At 38.1% G+C, this 21,613-nt stretch overlaps 1 protein-coding gene across 1 annotated transcript in view; it reads left to right on the top strand.

The window, feature by feature from the left end:
- LOC122808181 (scavenger receptor cysteine-rich type 1 protein M130-like) overlaps nucleotides 1–21,613 on the top strand; it is a gene marked incomplete at its 5' end in the record, with an annotated part of 311,963 nt that overhangs the window by 59,533 nt on the left and 230,817 nt on the right. The window lies entirely within an intron of this gene.

The following is a 21,613-nucleotide window of genomic DNA, read 5'->3' on the forward strand; positions in this document are numbered from 1 at the left end:
CAACATCCTCTGTAGTTATATTCCTCCAGGAAATAACTCACCTATAATAGAAGAGATACTACAATGGGCCACAATCAACCTACCCCAAGAAACCATCCTGCTATCAACATCCTCTGTAGTTATATTCCTCCAGGAAATAACTCACCTATAATAGAAGAGATACTACAATGGGCCACAATCAACCTACCCCAAGAAACCATCCTGCTATCAACATCCTCTGTAGTTATATTCCTCCAGGAAATAACTCACCTATAATAGAAGAGATACTACAATGGGCCACAATCAACCTACCCCAAGAAACCATCCTGCTATCAACATCCTCTGTAGTTATATTCCTCCAGGAAATAACTCACCTATAATAGAAGAGATACTACAATGGGCCACAATCAACCTACCCCAAGAAACCATCCTGCTATCAACATCCTCTGTAGTTATATTCCTCCAGGAAATAACTCACCTATAATAGAAGAGATACTACAATGGGCCACAATCAACCTACCCCAAGAAACCATCCTGCTATCAACATCCTCTGTAGTTATATTCCTCCAGGAAATAACTCACCTATAATAGAAGAGATACTACAATGGGCCACAATCAACCTACCCCAAGAAACCATCCTGCTATCAACATCCTCTGTAGTTATATTCCTCCAGGAAATAACTCACCTATAATAGAAGAGATACTACAATGGGCCACAATCAACCTACCCCAAGAAACCATCCTGCTATCAACATCCTCTGTAGTTATATTCCTCCAGGAAATAACTCACCTATAATAGAAGAGATACTACAATGGGCCACAATCAACCTACCCCAAGAAACCATCCTGCTATCAACATCCTCTGTAGTTATATTCCTCCAGGAAATAACTCACCTATAATAGAAGAGATACTACAATGGGCCACAATCAACCTACCCCAAGAAATCATCCTGCTATCAACATCCTCTGTAGTTATATTCCTCCAGGAAATAACTCACCTATAATAGAAGAGATACTACAATGGGCCACAATCAACCTACCCCTAGAAACCATCCTGCTATCAACATCCTCTGTAGTTATATTCCTCCAGGAAATAACTCACCTATAATAGAAGAGATACTACAATGGGCCACAATCAACCTACCCCAAGAAACCATCCTGCTATCAACATCCTCTGTAGTTATATTCCTCCAGGAAATAACTCACCTATAATAGAAGAGATACTACAATGGGCCACAATCAACCTACCCCAAGAAACCATCCTGCTATCAACATCCTCTGTAGTTATATTCCTCCAGGAAATAACTCACCTATAATAGAAGAGATACTACAATGGGCCACAATCAACCTACCCCAAGAAACCATCCTGCTATCAACATCCTCTGTAGTTATATTCCTCCAGGAAATAACTCACCTATAATAGAAGAGATACTACAATGGGCCACAATCAACCTACCCCAAGAAACCATCCTGCTATCAACATCCTCTGTAGTTATATTCCTCCAGGAAATAACTCACCTATAATAGAAGAGATACTACAATGGGCCACAATCAACCTACCCCAAGAAACCATCCTGCTATCAACATCCTCTGTAGTTATATTCCTCCAGGAAATAACTCACCTATAATAGAAGAGATACTACAATAGGCCACAATGAACCTACCCCAAGAAACCATCCTGCTATCAACATCCTCTGTAGTTATATTCCTCCAGGAAATAACTCACCTATAATAGAAGAGATACTACAATGGGCCACAATCAACCTACCCCAAGAAACCATCCTGCTATCAACATCCTCTGTAGTTATATTCCTCCAGGAAATAACTCACCTATAATAGAAGAGATACTACAATGGGCCACAATCAACCTACCCCAAGAAACCATCCTGCTATCAACATCCTCTGTAGTTATATTCCTCCAGGAAATAACTCACCTATAATAGAAGAGATACTACAATGGGCCACAATCAACCTACCCCAAGAAACCATCCTGCTATCAACATCCTCTGTAGTTATATTCCTCCAGGAAATGACTCACCTATAATAGAAGAGATACTACAATGGGCCACAATCAACCTACCCCAAGAAACCATCCTGCTATCAACATCCTCTGTAGTTATATTCCTCCAGGAAATAACTCACCTATAATAGAAGAGATACTACAATGGGCCACAATCAACCTACCCCAAGAAACCATCCTGCTATCAACATCCTCTGTAGTTATATTCCTCCAGGAAATAACTCACCTATAATAGAAGAGATACTACAATGGGCCACAATCAACCTACCCCAAGAAACCATCCTGCTATCAACATCCTCTGTAGTTATATTCCTCCAGGAAATAACTCACCTATAATAGAAGAGATACTACAATGGGCCACAATCAACCTACCCCAAGAAACCATCCTGCTATCAACATCCTCTGTAGTTATATTCCTCCAGGAAATAACTCACCTATAATAGAAGAGATACTACAATGGGCCACAATCAACCTACCCCAAGAAACCATCCTGCTATCAACATCCTCTGTAGTTATATTCCTCCAGGAAATAACTCACCTATAATAGAAGAGATACTACAATGGGCCACAATCAACCTACCCCAAGAAACCATCCTGCTATCAACATCCTCTGTAGTTATATTCCTCCAGGAAATAACTCACCTATAATAGAAGAGATACTACAATGGGCCACAATCAACCTACCCCAAGAAACCATCCTGCTATCAACATCCTCTGTAGTTATATTCCTCCAGGAAATAACTCACCTATAATAGAAGAGATACTACAATGGGCCACAATCAACCTACCCCAAGAAACCATCCTGCTATCAACATCCTCTGTAGTTATATTCCTCCAGGAAATAACTCACCTATAATAGAAGAGATACTACAATGGGCCACAATCAACCTACCCCAAGAAAGCATCCTGCTATCAACATCCTCTGTAGTTATATTCCTCCAGGAAATAACTCACCTATAATAGAAGAGATACTACAATGGGCCACAATCAACCTACCCCAAGAAACCATCCTGCTATCAACATCCTCTGTAGTTATATTCCTCCAGGAAATAACTCACCTATAATAGAAGAGATACTACAATGGGCCACAATCAACCTACCCCAAGAAACCATCCTGCTATCAACATCCTCTGTAGTTATATTCCTCCAGGAAATAACTCACCTATAATAGAAGAGATACTACAATGGGCCACAATCAACCTACCCCAAGAAACCATCCTGCTATCAACATCCTCTGTAGTTATATTCCTCCAGGAAATAACTCACCTATAATAGAAGAGATACTACAATGGGCCACAATCAACCTACCCCAAGAGACCATCCTGCTATCAACATCCTCTGTAGTTATATTCCTCCAGGAAATAACTCACCTATAATAGAAGAGATACTACAATGGGCCACAATCAACCTACCCCAAGAAACCATCCTGCTATCAACATCCTCTGTAGTTATATTCCTCCAGGAAATAACTCACCTATAATAGAAGAGATACTACAATGGGCCACAATCAACCTACCCCAAGAAACCATCCTGCTATCAACATCCTCTGTAGTTATATTCCTCCAGGAAATAACTCACCTATAATAGAAGAGATACTACAATGGGCCACAATCAACCTACCCCAAGAAACCATCCTGCTATCAACATCCTCTGTAGTTATATTCCTCCAGGAAATAACTCACCTATAATAGAAGAGATACTACAATGGGCCACAATCAACCTACCCCAAGAAACCATCCTGCTATCAACATCCTCTGTAGTTATATTCCTCCAGGAAATAACTCACCTATAATAGAAGAGATACTACAATGGGCCACAATCAACCTACCCCAAGAAACCATCCTGCTATCAACATCCTCTGTAGTTATATTCCTCCAGGAAATAACTCACCTATAATAGAAAAGATACTACAATGGGCCACAATCAACCTACCCCAAGAAACCATCCTGCTATCAACATCCTCTGTAGTGATATTCCTCCAGGAAATAACTCACCTAAAATAGAAGAGATATTACAGTGGGCCACAATCAACCTACCCCAAGACCCCATCCTGCTATCAACATCCTCTGTAGTTATATTCCTCCAGGAAATAACTCACCTATAATAGAAGAGATACTACAATGGGCCACAATCAACCTACCCCAAGAAACCATCCTGCTATCAACATCCTCTGTAGTTATATTCCTCCAGGAAATAACTCACCTATAATAGAAGAGATACTACAATGGGCCACAATCAACCTACCCTAAGAAACCATCCTGCTATCAACATCCTCTGTAGTTATATTCCTCCAGGAAATAACTCACCTATAATAGAAGAGATACTACAATGGGCCACAATCAACCTACCCCAAGAAACCATCCTGCTATCAACATCCTCTGTAGTTATATTCCTCCAGGAAATAACTCACCTATAATAGAAGAGATACTACAATGGGCCACAATCAACCTACCCCAAGAAACCATCCTGCTATCAACATCCTCTGTAGTTATATTCCTCCAGGAAATAACTCACCTATAATAGAAGAGATACTACAATGGGCCACAATCAACCTACCCCAAGAAACCATCCTGCTATCAACATCCTCTGTAGTTATATTCCTCCAGGAAATAACTCACCTATAATAGAAGAGATACTACAATGGGCCACAATCAACCTATCACAAGAAACCATCCTGCTATCAACATCCTCTGTAGTTATATTCCTCCAGGAAATAACTCACCTATAATAGAAGAGATACTACAATGGGCCACAATCAACCTACCCCAAGAAAGAATCCTGCTATCAACATCCTCTGTAGTTATATTCCTCCAGGAAATAACTCACCTATAATAGAAGAGATACTACAATGGGCCACAATCAACCTACCACAAGAAACCATCCTGCTATCAACATCCTCTGTAGTTATATTCCTCCAGGAAATAACTCACCTATAATAGAAGAGATACTACAATGGGCCACAATCAACCTACCCCAAGAAACCATCCTGCTATCAACATCCTCTGTAGTTATATTCCTCCAGGAAATAACTCACCTATAATAGAAGAGATACTACAATCGACCACAATCACCCTACCCCAAGAAACCATCCTGCTATCAACATTCTCTGTAGTTACATTCCTCCAGGAAATAACTCACCTATATTAGAAGAGATACTACAATGGGCCATAATCAACCTACCCCAAGAAACCATCCTGCTATCAACATCCTCTGTAGTTATATTCCTCCAGGAAATAACTCACCTATAATAGAAGAGATACTACAATGGGCCACAATCAACCTACCCCAAGAAACCATCCTGCTATCAACATCCTCTGTAGTTATATTCCTCCAGGAAATAACTCACCTATAATAGAAGAGATACTACAATGGGCCACAATCAACCTACCCCAAGAAACCATCCTGCTATCAACATCCTCTGTAGTTATATTCCTCCAGGAAATAACTCACCTATAATAGAAGAGATACTACAATGGGCCACAATCAACCTACCCCAAGAAACCATCCTGCTATCAACATCCTCTGTAGTTATATTCCTCCAGGAAATAACTCACCTATAATAGAAGAGATACTACAATGGGCCACAATCAACCTACCCCAAGAAACCATCCTGCTATCAACATCCTCTGTAGTTATATTCCTCCAGGAAATAACTCACCTATAATAGAAGAGATACTACAATGGGCCACAATCAACCTACCCCAAGAAACCATCCTGCTATCAACATCCTCTGTAGTTATATTCCTCCAGGAAATAACTCACCTATAATAGAAGAGATACTACAATGGGCCACAATCAACCTACCCCAAGAAACCATCCTGCTATCAACATCCTCTGTAGTTATATTCCTCCAGGAAATAACTCACCTATAATAGAAGAGATACTACAATGGGCCACAATCAACCTACCCCAAGAAACCATCCTGCTATCAACATCCTCTGTAGTTATATTCCTCCAGGAAATAACTCACCTATAATAGAAGAGATACTACAATGGGCCACAATCAACCTACCCCAAGAAACCATCCTGCTATCAACATCCTCTGTAGTTATATTCCTCCAGGAAATAACTCACCTATAATAGAAGAGATACTACAATGGGCCACAATCAACCTACCCCAAGAAACCATCCTGCTATCAACATCCTCTGTAGTTATATTCCTCCAGGAAATAACTCACCTATAATAGAAGAGATACTACAATGGGCCACAATCTACCTACCCCAAGAAACCATCCTGCTATCAACATCCTCTGTAGTTATATTCCTCCAGGAAATAACTCACCTATAAAAGAAGAGATACTACAATGGGCCACAATCAACCTACCCCAAGAAACCATCCTGCTATCAACATCCTCTGTAGTTATATTCCTCCAGGAAATAACTCACCTATAATAGAAGAGATACTACAATGGGCCACAATCAACCTACCCCAAGAAACCATCCTGCTATCAACATCCTCTGTAGTTATATTCCTCCAGGAAATAACTCACCTATAATAGAAGAGATACTACAATGGGCCACAATCAACCTACCCCAAGAAACCATCCTGCTATCAACATCCTCTGTAGTTATATTCCTCCAGGAAATAACTCACCTATAATAGAAGAGATACTACAATGGGCCACAATCAACCTACCCCAAGAAACCATCCTGCTATCAACATCCTCTGTAGTTATATTCCTCCAGGAAATAACTCACCTATAATAGAAGAAATACTACAATGGGCCACAATCAACCTACCCCAAGAAACCATCCTGCTATCAACATCCTCTGTAGTTATATTCCTCCAGGAAATAACTCACCTATAATAGAAGAGATACTACAATGGGCCACAATCAACCTACCCCAAGAAACCATCCTGCTATCAACATCCTCTGTAGTTATATTCCTCCAGGAAATAACTCACCTATAATAGAAGAGATACTACAATGGGCCACAATCAACCTACCCCAAGAAACCATCCTGCTATCAACATCCTCTGTAGTTATATTCCTCCAGGAAATAACTCACCTATAATAGAAGAGATACTACAATGGGCCACAATCAACCTACCCCAAGAAACCATCCTGCTATCAACATCCTCTGTAGTTATATTCCTCCAGGAAATAACTCACCTATAATAGAAGAGATACTACAATGGGCCACAATCAACCTACCCCAAGAAACCATCCTGCTATCAACATCCTCTGTAGTTATATTCCTCCAGGAAATAACTCACCTATAATAGAAGAGATACTACAATGGGCCGCAATCAACCTACCCCAAGAAACCATCCTGCTATCAACATCCTCTGTAGTTATATTCCTCCAGGAAATAACTCACCTATAATAGAAGAGATACTACAATGGGCCACAATCAACCTACCCCAAGAAACCATCCTGCTATCAACATCCTCTGTAGTTATATTCCTCCAGGAAATAACTCACCTATAATAGAAGAGATACTACAATGGGCCACAATCAACCTACCCCAAGAAACCATCCTGCTATCAACATCCTCTGTAGTTATATTCCTCCAGGAAATAACTCACCTATAATAGAAGAGATACTACAATGGGCCACAATCAACCTACCCCAAGAAACCATCCTGCTATCAACATCCTCTGTAGTTATATTCCTCCAGGAAATAACTCACCTATAATAGAAGAGATACTACAATGGGCCACAATCAACCTACCCCAAGAAACCATCCTGCTATCAACATCCTCTGTAGTTATATTCCTCCAGGAAATAACTCACCTATAATAGAAGAGATACTACAATGGGCCACAATCAACCTACCCCAAGAAACCATCCTGCTATCAACATCCTCTGTAGTTATATTCCTCCAGGAAATATCTCACCTATAATAGAAGAGATACTACAATGGGCCACAATCAACCTACCCCAAGAAACCATCCTGCTATCAACATCCTCTGTAGTTATATTCCTCCAGGAAATAACTCACCTATAATAGAAGAGATACTACAATGGGCCACAATCAACCTACCCCAAGAAACCATCCTGCTATCAACATCCTCTGTAGTTATATTCCTCCAGGAAATAACTCACCTATAATAGAAGAGATACTACAATGGGCCACAATCAACCTACCCCAAGAAACCATCCTGCTATCAACATCCTCTGTAGTTATATTCCTCCAGGAAATAACTCACCTATAATAGAAGAGATACTACAATGGGCCACAATCAACCTACCCCAAGAAACCATCCTGCTATCAACATCCTCTGTAGTTATATTCCTCCAGGAAATAACTCACCTATAATAGAAGAGATACTACAATGGGCTGCAATCAACCTACCCCGAGAAACCATCCTGCTAGGTGACCTAAACCTAGACTGGCTAGCCTGCAACTCCAACAACTCCTCAAACCATATTAACTTATTTGGATTCTCACTACTAACCCAAGAACCCACCAGAGTAGACAAAAAATCCAGTAGAACCTCCATTCTAGATTGGACATGAGTTAATATCTCCATAGAAAATTATCATGTCGGCTGCTTACCTGATGCCTTGAGTGACCACTGCCCCACATTCCTCCTTTGTAAACAGGCAAAAATACCTAAACCCATGCTATTCAAGGAGACTAGGGACAAGCACAAAGTCAATCCACAAACTCTTAACAGTATGCTCCAGCAACAGGACTGGAATCCACTAAAAACTCTACCTTTGACCAGGCAGTTGATTTTTTTTAATACTACCTTTATGAATGTACTAAATATACTAGCTCCCATCAGGAAACTCAGGACTAAAGTTAACTATGCCCCATGGCTAAATAGGACAACAAAAACCTTAATAAAAGCCAGAGACAATGCCTGGAAAATCTGGAAAAAGAATAACCCTATCCAAGACAGACAGCAATAAGGCCAAAACCCAAACAAAAATAGATAAAAAGTACTACTTCTTAGACATCCAAAACAAGCACTCTAGAAACCCCCAAAAGTTCTGGCAGGCCATCAATACCCTTCTAAAACCAGGCAAAACCACCACTCCATCTCCCAACAACAATTCTGATAATGGTAGCATAGCTTCAGAATTCAACCATCACTTCATAGAATCTATCCTCGTACTATCTATGCAGCTATCCAACAAGAACACTAAACCCACCCCAACTGTAGAACAGACTAACATACCCACCTTCACACTCTCACCTATACCAACCTCTTCAGTTAAAAAGCTGCTCTCTAAACTAAAACCCACCACACTTACAGCAGATGGCTTACTGACAAATTCTGTAAAATTAGCTGCAGAATCACTAGCCTACCCTGTCTCATTTCGTATAAACCACTCTATACAAGAAACCTATGTACCTCATCTATGGAAAGTGTCACATATAATTTTCCTTCACAAAGGCAGAAACTCCTATAAACTATCAAACTACTGGCCAAGTGCTATCTTGTCCCCCCTTTCCAAGCTTCTGGAGAAATGTATTCACACCCAAGTAATGCACTTCTTATCCTCACATAACCTCCTCTCCCCCACACAGCATGGTTTCAGCCCAAACCATAGCACATCCACTGCTCTACTCTCCTTTATCAATCAAATTAACCATCTAAGAAATGACAACAAATTTGTCTCAGCCATATTCCTAGATCTATCATAAGCGTTTGATATGGTCTCCCATAACCTACTCTTACACACTCTGTCAACCTTATCCTTCACCCGCTCTACTACTTCATGGTTTAGAAGCTATCTCTCTGACAGAAAATAATCAGTTAAATGGCAAAGTACACTATCTCCTCTATTACCAACTACTATAGGAATCCCACAAGGATCAATACTGGGTCCTCTACTATTCACCATTTTCACTAACAAACTACATACTTCCACCCTGCATACATCACTTTTACAGAAAGCAGATGACTCCATCATAATCTGCGCAGCCCCATCCATAACCATTCTTCAAAAGCTTACCCAAGAATCATTCTGCTCTGTGGAATAATAGATTACCGATATCCAACTCATTCTAAACCCCAACAGACCAAATTACTAATTTTCCCCCAATAAATCTAAATCCCCACCTCCTACCTTCATTATCACCTCCAAAAATGGGACCACAATCTCCTCCTCCTCTCACACTAAGCTGCTCGGAGTTGAAATAGATAACAATCTAAACTTTAATGTCCATATCTCACAAACCATCGGAAAGGTACATAAGAAACTAGTAGCCTTATACAAACACAAACAGTTCCTATCGGACCAAGCTAGAATCTCCTTAGCCCAAACCCACCTCTTGTCTACCCTAATGTATGCATCACTAATCCTAATTCATATCAGAAAAACAGACCTAAACAAACTTGAGTCATGTTACAATAAAACTGCAAAACTCGCTAACAACTCCACTTTTAGAAGTCATCACTGTCTTGCCCTGAAGCAACTACAGTGGTTAGAACTCCCTCAGCTAATTAGCTATTACCAATTAGTCCTCACCTTCAACATAATATGGAACCCTCAGAAACCCCAGCCCTAAACCAACTTCTAAACCAATATTCTGCAAATCGCCTCTACGCTCACCCAACAAAACCCTGCTCTGTATAACCAAAGCCAATAACACTGCAGGGAAAAGTCTGTTTTCCCACTCCATTGCTAGGGAATGGAATAACCTCCCCAGAAGTATCTCCTCTGCACCATCCATCTTACTTTTCAAGACATCACTAAAGTCACACCTCTTGCAATCATGGCTCTGTCCCTGTAACACATAAAATATTTTCTGCTCTCCTCCTAACTTGCCACAACTCATTGCTCACTGCTTACCTCAGCTATTCTGTACTACTCAAATATTCCCTATCAGGAACAACTATCCTACAAACTATTTCTCACGCTATGACATATCTCCCAAATAGCATTATTTTCCAGACTCCATTCCTTCATTTTTATGCTTTGTACTACCAGTACGGAATTCAAAGTTTTGCTATCTATATACCAAGCTTGCTCAAATCAAACTAAGGTACGAAAAATCTCCTTGATTGTATATATGCCACTGTATAGACATTTTCTGTCATTCGTGGATTATGTGTTGTCATATAAAGACATGGAGCTCTGACTGTATATATGCCTCTGTATAGAAATTTTGTTGCCATTTGTTGTATTGGTACTGTTATGTTATGGAGCTTTTCTCCCTGGGCCTTGGCTGTAAACGGACCTTGTTCCAGTTGGACTTTCCCAGTAAACAAATGTAAAATAAATAAAAGTAAATAAAATAAAAGAGAGAAGTACTTGATAAAAGTGAGAGTAGCACTAAACCTCTCTTTTCTAATTTCATAGGTGGAATAAATACAATTAGTAATGTAAAAGACTTAAAGCTTAGCTATGTTATGAGCTATAGTAAAGCTTTACATACTATAATGGATATAATTGCTAAGAATTGGGATATTTTACAAGTAAAGCTAGAGACAGCAAAATATATTGATGATAGTCCCCTTTTTGCATTTAGAAATTGTAGAAATTTAAAAAGAGCATCTCTGCTATAAGGATATGAATGTAACGGTCCCCATAGGAGTTTTAATAAGAAAGGGCCCATTCCATGTTTTAATTGTTCTAGTTGTAAATCTGTAACTCAAGAGGCTGTGTTTATACATTCAGTAACTAAAGAAATATTTGTTTAAACGTTTGCTACATGTATTACAACTTTTATAGTATAGTTGGTAACCTGTACTTCTTGTTCCTTGTTTTATGTAGGAAAGTCAACTAGTAGGTTAAGGGACCATATCATTGAACATCACTCTGATATCAGACAAAAGGTGCTAAGTAATCCCCTTGCTAAGCATGTGTTAGATAATGGCCCAGAGCATACATATAGGTTTAGGTGATAACAAATTTTTGACAAAAAATATAAGAGGAGGTGACCATAACAATAAGCTGGAATCAATGGAGTATGACTAGATCTTACATTTGAAAGCTGACTCATTTCCTGGTTTGAATACAATGGTCACATTAAAACCTGTTTTAAGATCAAAACAAATTACTTTAAAATAAGTTATGACTGTGCTAACACTTTAAGAAAATATATAAAGTGCATCAAATGTGTTGATTGTTTTTTAACAATCTTTGTTTATTGGGGGGGTTATACCATGTGATTTACTTAATTTACTATTTAAAGGAAAGTTTTGATATGATGATTTTATACACTGATGAAGGGATTTGTTGTTCACGAAAGCTTTGTTGGTTTTAATAAAAAAGTGGTTCTATAGTTCAGCGTGCTTTTTTGTTCTTGGATTTTATGCTTGGGTTTATTGGCTGCAGGTTATTATTTGCATAATGCCATCCAAATTGGAGGGCATTATTGTGCTTGGAGATCAATTATCTGTTAAACTGTTTTGTATTTTTTTTAATTGCTAAATAGTTTAATTTGTGTTTTGATGTAATATATAGTTTCTGCTCCTAATGTTTCAGAATTGCTAAAGCATATGTAATTATTATAGGAGATAGTATTTTTCATCCAAAACTACTGGCCAAGTGCTATCTTGTCCCCCCTTTCCAAGCTTCTGAGAAATGTATTCACACCCAAGTAATGCACTTCTTATCCTCACATAACCCCTCCTCCCCACACAGCATGGTTTCAGCCCAAACCATAGCACATCCACTGCTCTACTCTCCTTTATCAATCAAATTAACCATCTAAGAAATGACAACAAATTTGTCTCAGCCATATTCCTAGATCTATCATAAGCGTTTGATATGGTCTCCCATAACCTACTCTTACACACTCTGTCAACCTTATCCTTCACCCGCTCTACTACTTCATGGTTTAGAAGCTATCTCTGACAGAAAATAATCAGTTAAATGGCAAAGTACACTATCTCCTCTATTACCAACTACTATAGGAATCCCACAAGGATCAATACTGGGTCCTCTACTATTCACCATTTTCACTAACAAACTACATACTTCCACCCTGCATACATCACTTTTACAGAAAGCAGATGACTCCATCATAATCTGCGCAGCCCCATCCATAACCATTCTTCAAAAGCTTACCCAAGAATCATTCTGCTCTGTGGAATAATAGATTACCGATATCCAACTCATTCTAAACCCCAACAGACCAAATTACTAATTTTCCCCCAATAAATCTAAATCCCCACCTCCTACCTTCATTATCACCTCCAAAAATGGGAGCACAATCTCCTCCTCCTCTCACACTAAGCTGCTCGGAGTTGAAATAGATAACAATCTAAACTTTAATGTCCATATCTCACAAACCATCGGAAAGGTACATAAGAAACTAGTAGCCTTATACAAACACAAACAGTTCCTATCGGACCAAGCTAGAATCTCCTTAGCCCAAACCCACCTCTTGTCTACCCTAATGTATGCATCACTAATCCTAATTCATATCAGAAAAACAGACCTAAACAAACTTGAGTCATGTTACAATAAAACTGCAAAACTCGCTAACAACTCCACTTTTAGAAGTCATCACTGTCTTGCCCTGAAGCAACTACAGTGGTTAGAACTCCCTCAGCTAATTAGCTATTACCAATTAGTCCTCACCTTCAACATAATATGGAACCCTCAGAAAACCCCAGCCCTAAACCAACTTCTAAACCAATATTCTGCAAATCGCCCTCTACGCTCACCCAACAAAACCCTGCTCTGTATAACCAAAGCCAATAACACTGCAGGGAAAAGTCTGTTTTCCCACTCCATTGCTAGGGAATGGAATAACCTCCCCAGAAGTATCTCCTCTGCACCATCCATCTTACTTTTCAAGACATCACTAAAGTCACACCTCTTGCAATCATGGCTCTGTCCCTGTAACACATAAAATATTTTCTGCTCTCCTCCTAACTTGCCACAACTCATTGCTCACTGCTTACCTCAGCTATTCTGTACTACTCAAATATTCCCTATCAGGAACAACTATCCTACAAACTATTTCTCACGCTATGACATATCTCCCAAATAGCATTATTTTCCAGACTCCATTCCTTCATTTTTATGCTTTGTACTACCAGTACGGAATTCAAAGTTTTGCTATCTATATACCAAGCTTGCTCAAATCAAACTAAGGTACGAAAAATCTCCTTGATTGTATATATGCCACTGTATAGACATTTTCTGTCATTCGTGGATTATGTGTTGTCATATAAAGACATGGAGCTCTGACTGTATATATGCCTCTGTATAGAAATTTTGTTGCCATTTGTTGTATTGGTACTGTTATGTTATGGAGCTTTTCTCCTGGGCCTTGGCAGTAAACGGACCTTGTTCCAGTTGGACTTTCCCAGTAAACAAATGTAAAATAAATAAAAGTAAATAAAATAAAAGAGAGAAGTACTTGATAAAAGTGAGAGTAGCACTAAACCTCTCTTTTCTAATTTCATAGGTGGAATAAATACAATTAGTAATGTAAAAGACTTAAAGCTTAGCTATGTTATGAGCTATAGTAAAGCTTTACATACTATAATGGATATAATTGCTAAGAATTGGGATATTTTACAAGTAAAGCTAGAGACAGCAAAATATATTGATGATAGTCCCCTTTTTGCATTTAGAAATTGTAGAAATTTAAAAGAGCATCTCTGCTATAAGGATATGAATGTAACGGTCCCCATAGGAGTTTTAATAAGAAAGGGCCCATTCCATGTTTTAATTGTTCTAGTTGTAAATCTGTAACTCAAGAGGCTGTGTTTATACATTCAGTAACTAAAAAGAAATATTTGTTTAAACGTTTTGCTACATGTATTACAACTTTTATAGTATAGTTGGTAACCTGTACTTCTTGTTCCTTGTTTTATGTAGGAAAGTCAACTAGTAGGTTAAGGGACCATATCATTGAACATCACTCTGATATCAGACAAAAGGTGCTAAGTAATCCCCTTGCTAAGCATGTGTTAGATAATGGCCCAGAGCATACATATAGGTTTAGGGTGATAACAAATTTTTGACAAAAAATATAAGAGGAGGTGACCATAACAATAAGCTGGAATCAATGGAGTATGACTAGATCTTACATTTGAAAGCTGACTCATTTCCTGGTTTGAATACAATGGTCACATTAAAACCTGTTTTAAGATCAAAACAAATTACTTTAAAATAAGTTATGACTGTGCTAACACTTTAAGAAAATATATAAAGTGCATCAAATGTGTTGATTGTTTTTTAACAATGTTTGTTTATTGGGGGGGTTATACCATGTGATTTACTTAATTTACTATTTAAAGGAAAGTTTTGATATGATGATTTTATACACTGATGAAGGGATTTGTTGTTCACGAAAGCTTTGTTGGTTTTAATAAAAAAGTGGTTCTATAGTTCAGCGTGCTTTTTTGTTCTTGGATTTTTGCGTGCTTGGATTTATTGGCTGCAGGTTATTATTTGCATAATGCCATCCAAATTGGAGGGCATTATTGTGCTTGGAGATCAATTATCTGTTAAACTGTTTTGTATTTTTTTTAATTGCTAAATAGTTTAATTTGTGTTTTGATGTAATATATAGTTTCTGCTCCTAATGTTTCAGAATTGCTAAAGCATATGTAATTATTGTAGGAGATAGTATTTTTCATCCAAAATATAAGCTGTGTAAGTATTGAATATCCACCCTCACACATTGAAAAGCACAAACAAATCGGCATACTGACAAACATATATATTTAAATCATACATATTCAGAAATACAGACAGATCAGCACATAAACATCTGTAGATACAAACATGCACACACACGCATGAACGCACATGCACACACACACACACACACACACACACACACACACACACACACACACATACACAATCAATAAAATGACTAGAATTAGTGAAAACATTGTCAGATGTGTCATAAAAAATATAGAATATAAGACATTGCAGATCTACTCCCACCTCCTTTACTTAGCTTCATTTTGCAGCATAGTGTTGCTGTAACAGATTATCTTCTTGAAAATAACTTATTAAAGTCAATTTATAATGCCAGATATTTAGATTTTAAGACCTCCCTGCTAATGGATTGCTTTTTACAGTCAGTGTTGTCTTTGTCACACTCTCTCCTGCTCTCTCTTTATCTGTCTCACACACACATATGCAAGCACACACATGCACACACATAGTGTGATAGTTAAAACTGGTCAATAAGGTCAGACCTCTTGTTTTTTGTAATGGTGCTGTTGAACTGCCTGCTGTAGTCAGCGGCATCTCTGATCTTCTCTGTATCTGTTATATTCTCATTCTGTGTTTGACACACATGCACACAAACAACAAACACACACACACAAACGTGCATACACACACACACACACACACACACAAACACACACTACTTTTTCTTTATTTACTTTTTATCTTAATTTTACATTTGTTGAACAGTAAAGTGCTGTTTAGCAAGTGTACAAAAATGACAACCATTTATTTTTTAGCTCTCTGAGCTTCATGGCAGCTTAATATGCTGCCATTATATGGTAGACTTGTTTTTCAGCAGGTATTACCTGCACATTTATATCTTGCTAGAGAACACTTGTTCACCAATCAGGGTTTAATGTACAATTTCCCATTTTCCAGTTCTCTGGTATAGAGCTAGGCAGTTCCAAACAATCCAATTACTTACACAGGGTAATTACATTGATTACAGCATCTTACATACAGAAAACACAAAGTCATAAAATATCAGGATTTGCGGCCAGAAATGAGAGCAATGTGGAAGAAGGATACCCAGACAGTTCCAATAGTAGTAGGAGTAATGGGTCTAAAAAAGAATTTGCAGTAATATTTAGATATCGTACCGATGCATGTAACTCTATTTGAATTGCAGGAGTCCATTCTGGGCATGTTGTGAGTACTGCAAACAACACTTTTTGCTAACACCAGATATCAAATCAATACTAATTTCATGAACTTTAATTATACCCTGACTTAAGAATGGGATCCATTCCCATCATGGTATTAGAAACCCAAAATATTTGGAGGAATACAACTGAGAAAGAAAGTGCTTTGCTACAAAGGTCTGATAACACTATAGAAATGATATTGATTAATGTCTGAGGAGTACTAAAATGCATAATATTAGTTTTCTTGGTGTTGACAACTAGTTTTTTTCACTGTTAGTGGTAATGAATGGGCACATATTTCCCATATAGTGATATTTCTGAACAGGCACAGGTTGGTCACTAGGGTTGTTGTTTGCATCTACATCATGCATTCAAGAAGGATAACCTGTTTCCATCAATCTTTGAATAAAGTGTCATATTCTTTGTCCTCATTGTGTCTAATATGCCAACTCATGGAAATCTGAGTATTATTGTCATTAAGTGTAGTTCTTGTTCTTTAAAGCCATAAGCAATCAACCTTGTATTAAGCAATTTGAATACTGTGGCACATATATAAAATATATGGCATATGGGACTGACTGCAAAAGTTACAAAACACAAATTAATAAAAACAGTAAAAGGCAAAAAAAGGTTGACTCCATGAAGATTTATTGAAACTTAGATCCGTGGAAAGATAAAACCCTCCTTTTAATGTTCATTGTTTTAGTAGTTAAAACAATTATTTCATACAGTTTTCTACATGTAAATATTTTTTGTGTGTACACACACACACACACACATATATATATATATATATATATATATATATATATATATATATATATATATATATATATATATATATATATTTTTTTTTAGACGTGCATTTTGGTAAATAAGCATTTTTTAACACTGCACTATATGATTTTATTAATGTAGTTATTACTTTAAAAGAGAGTGCAGGATGTGACGTCATTTGTAACATTTTGAGAGGGTATTTCAAGTGAATGTTTCTGAGTTACTTTGAAGAAGTTCATTTATTTAAGAGTGGACGAAAGCGCTAACAAAATAAACTCAGTCTTCATGGAGTCAACCTTTTTTTTGCCTTTTATTGTTTTTATCAGTATATGGGACTGACTGGATAAGATATCAGACATGGATGCATACGTATTTCAGTATGTATGTTTTCATGGAAAATGAAAGTTGTTATTTAGACAAACACCTGGGATGATAAGAGAAATATCTCAGTGTTAGGAGATGCAAAGGAGCACAGACCGTCCTATAAAAAGGGAGCAATGCAGCTGCTGGGGCCCAATTTGTTAAAATTCTGCTCGCTCAGAGCCAGAGACTCAAGCAAGTGGTAGCAAATACTGTTGTTCACTCTTGATCAAACACAAATTTTGTACTTGAGCGAAGGTTGGAAGGCATGGTCAAGGAGTGCAGCAACCACACTTCACCCAGACACATTATTCAAATTTGGGCAATGTTAGAGGAGTAGCCATAGGGATGAAATGTTACTCCAGCCAGTGATGAGGGAGAGCTAGGTTTAGTCAGATGGAAGGGTAATTTAGGTTTAGGGACCAGGAAGGGAGTTTTAGGGTTAGGGAGTGGAGGGGAGTTTTATCTTTAGGTATCAGGAAGAGGGTTTCAGGTTCAGGGAACAGGAAGGGAGCTTTGGGTTAGGAACTAGCAATGTTGTAGTGTCAGGAACATAGTGGGCACTTTAAGTTTAGGAAGGGGGGACTGGAGATTTAAGTTTAGGTTTGGGGACTAGATTGGAGTTTTTAGGGTTAGATCTGCAGTTCTGGTAAGTCTATATAGTTAACAAGGGTCAGCTGGTTGGGGGGACAGATACTTTTCCAGGATTAGGCTTTTAGGCTTCTGGAAGATAGGTCACTTGACAATTAGGGCAAGTGGCAGCAAACAGGTATGTCTCAAGCACATGTAATAGACCCCTATAAAATGAGTTTGTATGCGTTTTATGCAACATACTGGTGTACAATCATTTGTACTATTGACAGTATATTTACTGAATGTTTAGTTATGATTTATCAAGCCTAAATAAAAGGATACTTGCTGAATCATTATGCATCTAGCGAAAAGTCTCAACCCTTAAACTGTGTCAAGTTTATTTTATTCTGATTATTTTTAAAGTCAAAGGTTGAATCAGGGTTTGGGAAATTATCTGAGTGCATCAAAACTGTATGTTTACCTTTACTTTATTCCTAAAGCTTCAAATGACACAAATGTTTCAGTACCTTTTGAAAATGTATCCAAGCCACTATATATTTTACAAGTCTCATTTATTTCCTAGGAAAGCATCAAATAAAAGCTATTGAAGATCAGCCATGCTCTTTTCACATTGTATTGAATCTTGTTGACTCCTGGATCCTTTTGCATGAGGATAAACTCACGGTTGATATTGCAAAGATGGTTTGTCGCATGCTGGAATGCAGTGAACCTAAATCAATAGTGAGAATGAGAAAGCATGAGCAGACAGAGGAGATATTCTATAATGGTGATATCAAATGCAATGGATCTGAATCCCAGTTAGCCTTTTGTGGCCTATTATATGGGAATGACAGTTTAATTACAAATGGACATGCTGGCATGGTGACTTGCTTTGGTGAGTACAAATCTGTATTGTTAAAAGCCAAGATGATCAGACAACTCAAATGATGATCTTATATTGACTGAAAGGTGTAGATACATGTCAAAATTTATGTGGCAAAGATGTGTACATCATTAACATACATCATATCTAAATTTCAGTTGTTAGCTGCATTCAAAATGTTTTCAAGTAAATGCACTGTGATATGATTTGCAGGGACTGGTTTACAAATTAAAAAAAGTTAAATTCCATTTTTAAGAGGTGAAATCTGGAAATTAATCACATGATTTTTCCAAAGTTATTTCTTATCATTGCAATGATTTCATTAACATTTTCTTTTACATTCCCATATATTGAAAATTAAAACATTCTAGGCATAGAATACTCAATAAAATAAGCTGACAATATTGTAAATAATAAATATATCCAAAAGTACAGCTTATGATGATTGAGTGCTTTGACCTATAATGCCAAATACCATGATTATCTCATGTTTTTCCAATAGTCAGAAAGCCCGTATTTGAGATTTACCAATATTTTTCTTAGAAAAATTGAAAATCAGTGTCCCTTACAATCAGTACACAAATCAATAAAGGAATACCAGCACCCAAAATAAACTGAGTGCTGGAGTTAGTGCATGATTAATTGAAGAAGGGAGAAAACACTCAGAAGATTGGATAAAATCATAGAAATATCACAAAGGAAAGGCAAATGAATAGTGAGACATATTTAGAGGAAAAACACATGGGAGTATTCATTAAGCTTTAGCATTCCAGTGCACTGTCCTACATAATGCAGATGGGGTAGCGTGATGAGGCATTCGTTAAGCTTTAGCATTCCAGTGCACTGTCCTACATAATGCAGATGGGGTAGCGTGATGAGGCATTCATTAAGCTTTAGCATTCCAGTGCACTGTCCTACATAGTGCAGAAGGGGTAGCGTGATGAGGCATTCGTTAAGCTTTAGCATTCCAGTGCACTGTCCTACATAGTGCAGAAAGGGTAGCGTGATGAGGCATTTATTAAGCTTTAGCATTCCAGTGCACCATGCTACATAGTGCAGAAGGGGTAGCGTGATGAGGCACAGTGCTGATTCAGTATGCATGATATACAGAATAGTGACATTATGCAAGGGAATGTGCTGCATTCTAGAAAATTATGGTTACATTAATATTCAAAAATTATGTTTTTTAGTGCCTACAGTGTTGAGTAGTCATGTGAGCAAAGCAAAAAAACTCAAGGTGATGGTATGACCAGCACTACCCGTGTTAATATTCTCTACAAAGTACCTCATAGCTGTAACATTGACACTGAGACCAGGCCATAGAAGGCCACCAAAGTAAAATGTCAAGTCACATCCTTATATAAATAAGAAGAGGGGGGGACAGTAAAATCAGAAATGGGAAGAACAAGCAGAAACATGAACAGAAGACTTATATAAATGAACTATATGTGTGGGTCAAGAAAAAGGTAACTTTTTGTGAGCAGGTGTCAAGTTTCCATGTTTTTAGAAGAATAGAGGTGAAAGGGAGTAAAGAGAAACTGTGGCTAAGATGGAGACTATAAGAAAAAAAGCAGAGTCAGCCAAACCAGCATACAATGTCAAAAGATAGGTATGGAGATAAGAAGGGAGACAACACTGGAGAGATGCAGGCTGACAGCAGGAGGACAATTGGTGATAGGGATGATTAGACAACAAAAGTGGATGAGGGATGGCACATATAAAAGTTGAACAGCAGGGTGGGAATAGGAAGAGTTACAGAAAGATTTCTTGACCATTCAAGAAGGAAACCCCAAGATGTCACTTACTTCCATGGCTGATGTCATGGGTTGGCACCTCCTCTGGAGACCCACTGGGCAAGGAGAAGTTGAAAAATAGAATGTTGAGTGCCAAACAAAATATTCTTTCCCCCTAACCTCAGCCTTACACAGGTGGAGTAGAACAAATTTGGGTGTCGCCTCTACAGGTTTCTGAACCTGTACCTCACCAGAGCAGGTGGTGTCAGTGGCATTACTTACTGCCCTGACAAGATGGTGCCAAGAATAAACCCTTTAGAGTAGGCCATCATACTGGACAACAGGCATTACTTAAGTATTTCTCCAGCAGGTGGAGAAAGATCTTGGTTTCCTGCCTTGCACCAGGCAAGAGCCTCCTGAAATAAGTGCCTGTAGAGTCCATGCTGCAGGATGGAATAAGGGTGAACATGGTAGCCCTGTGTGCATGGCTGCATATACCAGAGAATGTATGACATGCATTGTCAGGG

This window comes from Protopterus annectens, chromosome 8.part0, assembly GCF_019279795.1.
Source record: "Protopterus annectens isolate FY-2018-M chromosome 8.part0, PAN1.0, whole genome shotgun sequence".
Lineage (NCBI taxonomy): Eukaryota > Metazoa > Chordata > Ceratodontiformes > Protopteridae > Protopterus > Protopterus annectens.